A 12,318-nucleotide genomic window follows, 5' to 3' on the forward strand; every position below is an offset into this window, starting at 1 on the left:
GTTAGGTAGCAGCTGTGATGGTATCAGCCAATATGTTGCTTTTAATGATCTCACTCATACATTATGAATGAGGAAATTGCAAGGCAGGAAAACATAGTGAACGTAATCTTTAACTATTCAGCTACTAAAGAGCTTTCTACCTGAAAGTTACAGTCCCTCTGACTTTCCTGTTGGCAACAACAAGAAAGTTGACATCATGCTTGGCTTTACACCAGCATAAACCAAGAGATGTGGTCTAACCACAAGCCATGTTAATAGGTTTCCATGAGTTAAAAAAATACTCAAAATCCAGCCTTTAGATGCAGTCCACTTCGTTACAGCCCAATAAAATGAACTCATTAATTTCAAAGCAGCATGTTTACCCCCCAGACCTCAGCAGCCTGGCAGGAGATGTGCCATGAGTTTTGATGCCTGCATTTATCAAATCTTGGTTCTTTAGGGTGGGCTGCTTAGTTGGCCACTCCTGTTTGAGATGGCACCAGGAAAGAGAGTGCTGAGGGCTCTGTCAGCCACTAGCTCTTCCTTATTCAGGGCTGGACAAGCCAGGCCAAGGATGTTGAAACAGCCAGCCTGACCAGCAGTGCCAGCCAGGCCCCAATGGATGGGGCCCCATTCACACCATGACAGGCTCACAGGGGCTCCCTGGCCCCACATCCCTGCTCAGCTGGGTACCACTTTCCTTGACAGAGAGGCAATGCCTCTTCTCTGCTCAGGGTTTTGCCTTCATTCTTTTTCCTCTCCATTTTCTTCCTCACCCTGGAGAACCAGGAGCTGGCTGTAAAGGCATCCCATAAAACACTCCAGACAATTGCATCATTTGTTCTTTCTTCTTGGACTGATATCTTAGCCCTGAACTCCCAGAGATGAGAATCAGCTGCAGAATCCTCCAAGGCTGCAGGAAACTGCTGTGCCTTACACCCTGTCCTTCCTGCCTTATCACTGCAGGATGTGAGGAAGAGATTACTGCCTCCTGCCTCACAACAGCGTTTTGAGTCCCTGAAAACTCTGACATCCAATCCCCTCCAGCCAGGTTTCTGGCCCTTGGGCTCCTGAAATGGTTGCTACTGGCTGGCCTGTGTCATGTCCCATTGCTCCTTCCCTGGGAGTGTTCAAAGCCAGGTTGGAAAAGGCCTTGAGCAACCTGCTCTAGGGAGAGCTGTCCCTGCCCATGGCAGGCGGGGTTGGGATTAGATGCACTTTAAGGTCAGTTCCAACATTCTGGCTCTGTGTCCCACCACAAGCACTCCTGTGCAGGAGCCCACCATGAGCACTGAGAGCTGTCAGTAAATCACAGCCAGACCCCTCTTTCTGCTTACAGGCTGTTTTGCTACAGCATAATGGACATTCCCAATTCTCTTTATAGAAATTAGTCTCTTTCCATCCTTCCACTTTAATAGTTTGCTAAATATATTGGGATGTATCCCCTTTCCTTCACACAGGATTGCAATACTCTCCTTGCTCAATAAAGGATTCAGAAGATTTTTGCTTATTTGTTATTAATTGTATAACAAAGGCATTCCCATGTCCTCCAGTTTGGGGGCTGTTTGGGTCAGAGAACAGGGAATCCAGATCTTCTGCCTGTGCTTCTCATGCTTTTCAGCCAAGAGCAATGGAGGGGAACACAGCAGAGGAAGAAGAAAGAAAAAATAACTCCACCAAGCAAGGAAATGCTTGGAAGAAACTTCTGCAAGCTTCAAGCCTGAATTTTCTTTGTGTGAAATCATCTAAAATCAAAGCAGGAATCACAGGGAGAAATGCTGCAGCTACTGCTTTGCAGGAAATTAAATTAGATCATAATTTCTCTTACTAATTTTAGGAAACCACGACTATAGATGCCTCTCTGGATTATATTTATATGCAAATATTTTAATATGGATGATATACTGGAAGACTAGTATTCATTGCCCTGCTGAAAAAAAAAAAAAAGAATATTTACTTCTGCTTCAGGAGACAATATGTGTACGGAGGGCAGCCAGAAGGAGAATGTCAGAAATGGTGATTTTATCCCTTGTAGGCAGGTATGCTGAGCCACTCCTCTCCTCACAGCACGGCACACACTCAAGAAGAAAAAGAAAACCATAATGCAATCACCTCCCGGCAGGGATCCCTTGTTTTTGGCATAAGGATTAGTGAAGACAAGATGGGAAACACAACGTGCAGAGGAAGAAGATGGACAGAAAAGCAGCCCAGTGTTCCTTCTGGTGCTGCACATGCCAGCAGAACTTCCTGACATACACCATGTGAGCACCAAATAATACATGGCACGGCTGGATGTTTGCAAGCACCTGGGGCAGCCGCCAGATCTATAGCTGTGTCCTCTCAGACATGGTCCCTGCTGAGAACACCTTGTATCAGACCATGTCCTCCCTCCCCACTGACCATCCAGGCAGGCAGTGACCCTGCAGGGATGTCCTCTGCAGGGCTTTATCCCTTGGGACACCCCACCTGCTGCTGCCAGGATGAGGGGAGAACAGTGGCACTGAGCTCCTGCTGGAGCCCTGCTGCCAGGGGAGCTTAGAGAGAGCATCTGAGCTGGGTTTGATTAGAGGAGGAGTTTCAGGTGGTGCTGGGCCCACAGCATGGACAGGCTCTGGGAGCTTAGGGAGGTCCCTGCCTCAGGAGGGTTCAGTCCTTCCTTGAGGCTGAAGAGCAAATAGAAATTGCTACATGTGGAGCATCTGCCATCCAAACTTTGTGTTGAGGTCGCCTCTGAAAGTCAGAAGATGCAAGTTTAGGATTATGCCTTAAAGAAATCCACTCTTGGCCACAACATCCGCTCTGTCCTCCTGCTGCTTCCTTGCAGACACGTTGCCTCACAGCCAGTGGCAGTGATCCAAGGCTAGATGTGATAAAGTGTGACCTTCCTTCCTATTCCTCGTCACTCTTCCGTTTTTTCATTAAATCCCTCTGCCTCCCACTTGCCACTTGGAGTGAGACAATGACTCATTTGTTTATAAATTAATCTACTTTTACTTTGCTTTCCCATTCTCTGCTTCTGTATATTTTATGTCTCTACAACTTCCATGACTAAAATCATCTTTAATTAAGAGGCTTCTTCTGATCTGGACTTTTGACACCATAACCTGCATTTTTTTCACCCTTCATCATTATAGTTAGATGCCTTCAAGAAGAGATAGTTGCTTGCTTTTAGTCACTATGCTAATATTTACATATCGGAAAAATGACAGTTTGTAATTTCTCTTGAGGAAAAAAAATAGTGAAAGGTGTTTCAATAAAAGATACAAGATGTGTAAAGAAGACTTTGTGTACCACTCCACACCTGTGATGGATGCACACCCCTTCACTAAATTTGGTACAGGCTCCAGAGCGGATAAAGGCCTGAGCCACAGATGGGCCAAGAACTCCTCCAGGAAGCACACAAAAGAACACAGTGACCCAGTGAATATCAGTGCATATGAGCTGGGAACACCAATCATGCAATTAACAGATGAATAGAGGGTGTTTTTTCCAAGACTCATTCATCAAGGTACAAAGCAACTTGTGGGTACAAGGAGTTCATGCATACTTTTCCCATTGTATGCAGTCTGACTACAGGCCAACCACTTTATTCCATAAATATGACAGTTTAAGAGAGCCTTCTCCCTGCCAGGCACTGTGGCTGCATGGTGGGGATGTTCCTGGAGCTGGGACACCTCTCAGGGATGCTCCTTGAGGCAGAGTGACCTTCTGCTCATAGCAGATCTTGGCATTAATCCAATTCAAGTTCTTTCTAAACTGCAAGTGGACTGCAGGCCAGGTGAGCCTCCCCTTGAGCTGGGTTTGGTGTTCCTGTCCTGAGACTGAGATCCTTCCTAGACGAGAGCAATGACCCCTTACTCACAACAGATCCTCAGGGAGTGACTGGCAGCAAGCTGAATACATGACAGAGAAATCCATAGAGCCAATTCCATTAGATATAAACCGTGCCCAAGTCTGAGAATGAGATGGACTCAAGACGTACCTAAGCTCCATTAGGAGTTTAACAAGCACAAGATTTCACTCTGAGCCCTGTGACTCAACAGGAAAGTCTCACTTACCCTTTTGCATCTTCAGCTTCTGTTTAAAAATAATTCTAGCTTGATTCTAACTTGATTTTCCTGTGTATGTTATTTCCATGTATTAAAAATAAAGTGAACCTTGCCATCAAACTTTGTTAGTTGCACTTTCACAAATCCATATTAAACCACTTTTACTAATAATACCTTTGGTGGCAATTCTTTAAAGGATTTAAATCACTCATCCATGACAATACCATCCTAGCCGTTGTCCTTCATAAGGCAGTGCAAGACCTCTTGGCCCTGCTATGTAAACTCCTCGTACTGTAATGACATAGAAACTCAAGCAAGGAAAACAAAATTTTTTTTAAAAAATTAAAAAACTACTGAAGATTTCTCATCACCAGTCTTTGGGGTCTTTTGATGGCTGCAGCACATTGTAGTTCATCCAACTGCATTCTCTCTGCCACTTGCTTATGTTTGCATCTCCTTCACAGGAAAAATAAAATATTTTCTCAGGCTGACAGACAAGGATTCATGTTCTGCTCTTTCAGTAATTTGGAAAATGAAAATATACTGCTCACAGCTTTTTGTTATTTTTAACAGAACTATATTTTATCCTTTCATGTCAGAAGCGAGACAGATTAATGGCTTCTGGAATTTATTTCCAATGCTGATTTTGTTTCCAAAGTTTTGAGAGCAATGAGACAGATCTGCAGTCCTCTCTCTAGTGGGAAATGGAAGTGGCATCTGTTCCTGCTTTGTCCTCAGAGCTGCCAGTGAGAGTGTCTGGACCAACCATCCATTCTCTGCCAGTGTGTGTAGTCAGCCAGAGGGCCCTTTTCTGCTGATGTAAATGAGAATTGGCCTGAAAGTGCTCTAATACGTGCTAAGGAGCCAATAACCCCTCAGCTTCCAAAGGAACAAGAGAGTTTTAAATCATCTGTACTTTGCATGTCCTTTAAAACTTGGGCTAAGCAAAGCTTAGCTGGACTTAAAGCCCTTGGCTGACTGCTCTGGCCAAACTCTGGTTTGTGTTGTGCTGGCCATCCACACGTAGAGATACTCAGCAGGAATGCTCAGCTTGTGGCTCTCTGTCCTGAGGGGATTGTTATGCTGAGCTTGACGTGGCCTCTCTTCCTTACCAGTGAGCTGCTACCTCTGCCCTGTCCTGCTGCCAGTGGGAAGAGCCATGCCATGATTGCTCAGTCCTTCTACCAACATTTTGGTCAGACATGAGTCTCTGGATGGCATTTTAAAGGGCTTTTGGGGGTTGCCAGTCCAGAACCATGATCTTCCAGACAGAAAAAAGGCAATCACAAGCCAAAGACAGCCAGTGATATCAAGGGTATCTCCAGGCAGCTTTCCCAGAGCCTTCAGCCAGGAGAGACCAAACCACAAGTCTGGTGGATGAGGGCAGGAGCAAAGGCTGATACTGCCTGGATTAGAGATGTTGTTTCCCTCTCATCTCTCTGCTCATTACAGTTTGCCACAGAAGTGAAATCAGATCACAGTGTTTGCTCCTATGTGGTTTTCTGTGTGACCTGGAGCAGGAAGAAGAGAATACCTGAGCTCCAGAAGAAACTGTTTTCATTGATTTTCTGACAGATACCAAATCCTCCTTCGCCCCTACAGAGATTTCTGCATTTCCAAAGTTTTTATCTGAGCTGGAGTGTATTTTGCCATCCAGACTTAATTTAGGTTCTTCAGGTGATGGTGAATTCACAGCCTCATGAACTAAATTGTTCCAGTCGAGTCAATGGTCAAAAATTTCTGCCTTATCCTTTACCTGAATTTATCTGTCTTCAGCATCCAGCTACAAAATCTCATTATGCTATTGTCAGTGAGATTAAGGTGTTCCCTCCACGCAGGTACACAAGGCAGCATTAATCTGCCCAGGTTTAGACATCTGCAGTGCACATCTATATATGCATCAGTCATCAGGGATGCTCGTATGGTCAAAGGAGAGAAATGAAGACTAGCATGATGTGAATCACCTCCCTTAAAATAGATGTCTGGCACACATCAGATGGACTACCCTGCAGCAGTGTCTCTTTCTTACAGACTGGATGGCCAGCTCAATCAAAATTTAAGGGAAGTGCATCTTCACAGACTAGGAATAGCCACCACTTAATCTAGCAAAGTTATTTGGAACAAGTTATAGTTTAACCTATAGAAGAAAAAACCCTCTCTGAGAAACTGATAGAGATGCTGGCCATCAAGAGTACTTCCTAGGATGATTCAACCCTGTTCATCACTCTGTATCTGCAAATGGTGGTTGATGGCTGGAAATTATCTTCATCCCACTGCAGAGAGTCAGTACCATGTCCATTTGTCACTTTGGTTCCATATGAGCCTTCAGGTTTAAGCATGTGCAAATTATGCCTCTTTCCAACTCCCAGTGTTGCTGGGTCACCTGGAATTTATCTTGCTTCACCTCAAGCAGATTAAATAGAAGAAAAGTTGTTGATTTTTAAAACTGAGGAAACTAATAGGCTAATATTTCCTTTATTTTATCTGATCAGATTTAGAAATTGCTTCTATCTCAGCTGTGGAGAGGAATCAAGTATCAGGGTTATATCCAAAGAGAGTTCAAAGTCTGGTCTATCACTGTATGGAGAAATGGGTAAAAATCAATAAGATTCAACTTTAATTGATTTCCTATAGGGAAGAGCCTGCTCTATAATATCTGAAAGCCATTAGTCAATGTGTCTTTGAAGTATTAAATTTATTATGAAAACCCTGAAGATATTCTATTTTAAACACATGGAAGCTTATGTGCTTACTGGATTATAGGCGTGTATTAAATATAACACTCACCCTCTAATGGAGCACAGCTCTGTTTTCACACTATCATTACTCTGAATCTCATCTTGCTCCTGCAAATTCACAGAAAAAGTACCTATAAAATGCTTATCTGGCATTGTGCCCACCTAATTATCATCTCAGGGATTATTATAATGGGCACATGGGGATCTCCTTTGAGAGTGCAAGGCCTATAAAATAGCATCTCTTTATGCTTTGATGTTTAGGACCTTCCTTCAAATTCCCCAGGTGTCTGGAAAAGGGCTCTGAGCTTGGGGTGGTATTAGTGGGTGGTTTTGCACTTGTCTGTCTTTGTGTCTAGTTTAGATTCACTGTGCCTCATACAACCAACCTCTTGATAGCTCCTTTTCTTGGAGATGCAGTTGCTTTCTAAGGAGAAAAAAATCAGTCACCATGTCCAGACCTTTACAGGTCCAGCAGTCCTTGGACTTTGTCATACCCTGCCCCACACTGAAGCTGCTAGAAAAATACAAGCCAGGCCAAAGTGTGATTCAGTGAATGTCCCTCACCAGGGCTCAAATATTACCTGATTTCATTATGTCTTCTGTCAGGTTTTCTCCTGAAAGTAAAGAAACTTTTCTAGTAAATAAAAACACTGGGCTTCAAAAACTCCTATGGGATAAATTTACAAATATTTCTTCTACTGATGATGAAACATGCCCAGGTCCATTAACAGAGAAAACAATTTATTCCCAAGTACTAAAACTACTGAATGATGACATATTAATTTAGATCATGTGCATTATGTCAAATAGATTGCTTTTCTGTTTATGAACTAGAAACAATGGGCTTTTCTATTTATCCTTTTAAAACTTCTTTAACAATGTTATGAATAGTTCAAGATGTAGCTTTGACAGTTCTAATTCATGAGTTGGGGAACTACTTATTAATTCCTTTTCTTGCCTTAAAATCTTTAATAAATCAGAGATTTGTCTCCTTACTTATTTTCAGTTATAGGGAATGTTCATGGCTAGACAAGAGTCTCGATGTAGAATGATCAGGGCACACTCATGCACACAAACAGGGAATTAATTTTCTTTCTTTCAAATTTCATTGCCATTTTTGCCCTGTGATCATTTGAGCTGGAAAAATTTACATCAAAGTGCTAGAAATAAGAAGCTGATTCTACTCCTATACCTGGAAAGGCAATGGAGCTGGATTAAGAGCATAAATCTGCAGAAGGACATTTCCAAAGAATGAGGCTAAAAAACATTTTTTCCCATGGCCAGATATGGAAAAATAAATCCCAGTGAGAGGATGCACCATTTCACCAGTGTTCTAGAGAACCAAGCTGCTTGATAGGGAAAAAATGTTCACAGCTATTTCTCCCATCCCCAAGGACTCTTCAGATTGGTTTTGCTCATGTACCTCATATTTATTCTCAATGAACAGAGAGCTGAAATGGCTGTTCTTCAGGAATAAAACCTGTCCCCAAGAGAGCTCAAAAACACTGCACACTTCTGTAGAAACCACTTTGTCCATTTCTGAGCTCTCAAGCACAGTGTAAGGAGAGTACTGGTCCTAGGGGAAAAGCAGGGGAGGGATGAGAATGAATTTCACCCAAGCAGGATGGGTTTGCTGTTCATTACTTGCTCTCATTTCAGACACTGGAGTTGTCCTATCAGGTCTGAAGCAGCAGCACCCCAGACAAGTGTCTGTGGCAATCACTTCCTGATGAAAAGAGCTTAAAAATCATAAAAGTAAAACTGCAAACAAATTCTAAAGACAAACATAAGATAATTTGATTAATACAAGATATATTTTTAATGATACAGTGTTTGCCTGAAAAAAAAATTCTCTAGGGTTTAAATAAAACATTTTAATAGCAAGCAGAAGATAAGGCAATTCCCTATAGCCTAAATAATTTTACATACAGATACAGGCAGCAGTTGACTAGGGCAAGCAACTAATACTAACTTCTTCAATTCTTTGGGAAAGAGCAACATCTTAAGATTTTTGAAATAAGTTTCATGCTGAACTTAACAGGTTTCATCCCATTAATGTAGGGTGATTTGAAAAGTGATTTGACTAAGCAAATGTTTCTCCTTCTTTACAAACTGAACCAGAGTATTTTCAGTAACTATTTGGATTATGCAAAGGATTCCTAAACACTATTAGAGGTTTCTGACCTTACCTTTTGGGAAGGCTTTGATGGGAATGGAAAAGTGTGGGAATGACAAGACCTGGTGCTTGTAATAAAAACAGAGGATTAGAGAAAAGAGGGGCATGATGTGGAATGAAAGTCTCTTTCATGAGAAAAATCATCTTTCTCCTGCTTGGATGTCATGGCAAGAGGGCATATATAAATAAAGGCAAGAAAATAATGTATTGATTTTGCTGTTAGAAGTTATAATACATTCTTTGTTGTTCCAGGAAAGGTTAATCATGTTGCCCAAAAGAGAAACATGCCATTATGTTCTGAACTATTCCTGAAGGTAATGAAAGTACATTTAAAAGGCATTATCTTAAGTTACAACAGAGTGTAGGAGAGGCTAATGTTTAACTTAGCATACAACATGATGAGAAACAAACTTCAATACTTATTTGGAGAGCCAGACTTTCCCAATTGGGGTTTAAAAGAAAGTTTATTTGTTAATGTGCCAAAGCATCACCAACCCCTTCACTTGTCACCTACCTCTAGTTTCCAGAATACCAATTAGTTTCCTTCATCTCTCTCTTTCCTCAGAGTAGTAGTAGCAGTTAATGTGACTGAAGCAGAGACTTTCAAGTAAACAAGAAGACTTTTGTGGTTCATGTTGCCTTGGTGAGTCACTACTGTTGTGTTCCTCTGTGCACTCAATTACTGTTGGGTGCACCCCATGTTTGGCTGGTGCCACTGCTCTGTGGTCACCCACTGGACCAGGCATTGAGTCAAGGGAATCCTCTACTTGTACCTGATGGAGGGAAACAGGCACTTGCAGGAGGAGGTTTGCCTCAGCTTAGGTGCCTGGTTTAGGATGCGATATTGACTGTCTAGCAAAACCTCCTTCTCTCCTCTGCACTCTCAGGAATTTAAAGTAGCTCATTTTCAGAGAGCTAAATGTAGATGGCTTAGCTTGAGGTTAAAATACCTGTAAATGGAGGTGTTTACATAGGAACTACCTGCTTACACTGCTGTCCCAGTCAGGGTAAGTGGGTCAATACTATCAGCAGAGCCAAGGGAGAAGAGCATGCACCGTGTCTACTGCAGCTGTGTCAAATCCTTCCCCAAGCTTCTCTGACCGTAAAGATAATGTTTGCAAGGAAAAATAATCAATTCATGCATTTTAAACCAAAATTAAGATTTATTTCAGCAGTTAGGGTTTATTAGCTTGTTAAAAACCTAATTAATCAGCAATCCATGGACCATATATTTGGGGTTAATATTAGCAATACAACAAAAAAACCCACCACAATAGGAGATGCATATACAAGGTTAATATAACACTGTGGACTATTAAATACTGCTCTATAATCAATCCCCCAAAGCCCAGTTTTGCAGCTGTACCCTCACTGAGTTGTAAGCTCCCCCTAGGCCAGGTGGGAACAAACAGAAACCCTGGAAATGGGAGTTCTCCTGCTTCACATCTCTTCCCATTGGGGTGTAGGTGCTCCAGCTTCATGTGTGTGTGTGCTGCAGGCTGCAGTCCCCTAACATACATACACCCTGATGAGAAAACCACCACAAGCTCCTCTGAGGCCTCTGAGGTGTTTAGAACCAGTTCACATGCTTCGAGCCACTTGAGACATACTGGGAAGGCTGGTGGATACAATATGGGACCTGTGTAACATTCACACCGCTCTGGGACAGCAGCTGGAGGTCAGACAGGATAGCCTAAAACATCTCAGGTGACCCTGGACACCTATGTCTGAGCAGCTGAAGACAAGCTCCATGTTCTTCTGTTCTCTTCACACATCAGTGGATGCATTCACATGGTTTGTGATCAGTCCTGGAGGCTGAATCCCATGATCACATGAAACACTCAGATTTTGTGTCTTGCTGCTTGTATCTACAGGCTTTCCACTCTTGAAATGTTTAATAGCCTTCTTCCCTCTAGCTAAAGTTCCTCCTTCAGTGGAATGAAGGGATCTCTGTAGGCTCCATGCTCCAGTCCCTCCATCCCCTTTGCCATTAAGCACAGTTTCCCCAAGAGCCAGGGAGGGAGTGATGGAGAGACAGGAGATACATCCAACAGTGCAGGATGCCTCTGAGTGCTAAGGCATGCCTTTTTTGAGAAGCTGTCAGTATGAGAATTGATTTCTATTTCAAGGAGATCAAAGCTGGCCAGCAATTAATCATTTCCAGGAATTACTGGCTGACCCCTGCAGTGTTATGCATGGGGAGGACATTTTCAGTGCCAAGCCTGCTGTTTCATTCAGCGTTTTGGGAATGATTAGCTAGGCAGGGTCAGACCATGGGATCAGTGCAATCGGTCTTGCAGCACCTGCCTCTCTCTCTTGGGGTCCCTGTGTGAGGGAAAGCAGCCAGGTTATGTGTTCTTCACATCTGGAGAAAATCCCCTCTTGCCTCCATCCCTATGGCTGTCATTCCTCCCCTGCCTCATAACCACCCATTTCTCGTGCATCTTTTCATCTGTACTTCTTCAGGAACGTTTACTGGATTACCTGGAGATTAGTGGCTGTCACTCACAGTGGGAACATGCTCCTTGCAGCTCCACACAGCTATGGCTGGCACAGGACCACCGCTGCTTTCCCAGAATAGAACGGAGAAGGGAAGACTCACACTTAAATAGATATGACCCCAAACTGTGAATTTGACACTGAGCACTGTGTAATGGCTAAAGCAGCCTCTTTTTCCTATTCCTTTTCAGATTGGTTTTGTTTCTATAATGATCCCAGTCAAAATTACCATTTAAATATTTTTCAACTAAAAGAAAAGACTTTTTAATGACATAGAAGTTTTGATGGAACTGTTTCCATTTTCACTCCTTCTAAAAAAAGAGCTTAAGCAAACTTTTTAAATTTATGAAGAGAAATTTAAATACATGACAAAGAACAACATTTTCAATGACATTTTTCTTTCTTGTAATGTAAAAAAGATTTTATATATATATGTATATACATATTTATATCTTCCCAAAGCTGCTTTCACAAAGAAATGCAGAAGAAGCTTTCAGAAACCTTACAGCTGAATTTTCTTTTTCAAAGCTGCAAAGGGGAGAGATAATGCTGATCTTTCTCTCTCAGGATCCCCCACCAGGAGAGGAAGGATGGCTGAAAAATTTACTGCATTAATCTATGAGCTCCCTGTGGAACATGTCCTGTCACACAGGGCAAGAGTTTTGCAGAAATTCAGGTATTCTGGCATGCACTGGTAGTGAATGGAATGGAAGAAGTAAATTAAGAAGAGCTATTTTAAGAAAACCTAAATCCACAAGGCAGGTCAATGGCTGGAGGGTGTAGTACCCAGCAGTGGTGCTAACAGCATCTGCAAATTTTCTGCTGGTAACATTGCAACAAAAACAAGGCTTTACCAAGAATTAGCCTGTCTGTCACT

This window comes from Poecile atricapillus, chromosome 1, assembly GCF_030490865.1.
Source record: "Poecile atricapillus isolate bPoeAtr1 chromosome 1, bPoeAtr1.hap1, whole genome shotgun sequence".
Classification (NCBI taxonomy): Eukaryota; Metazoa; Chordata; class Aves; order Passeriformes; family Paridae; genus Poecile; species Poecile atricapillus.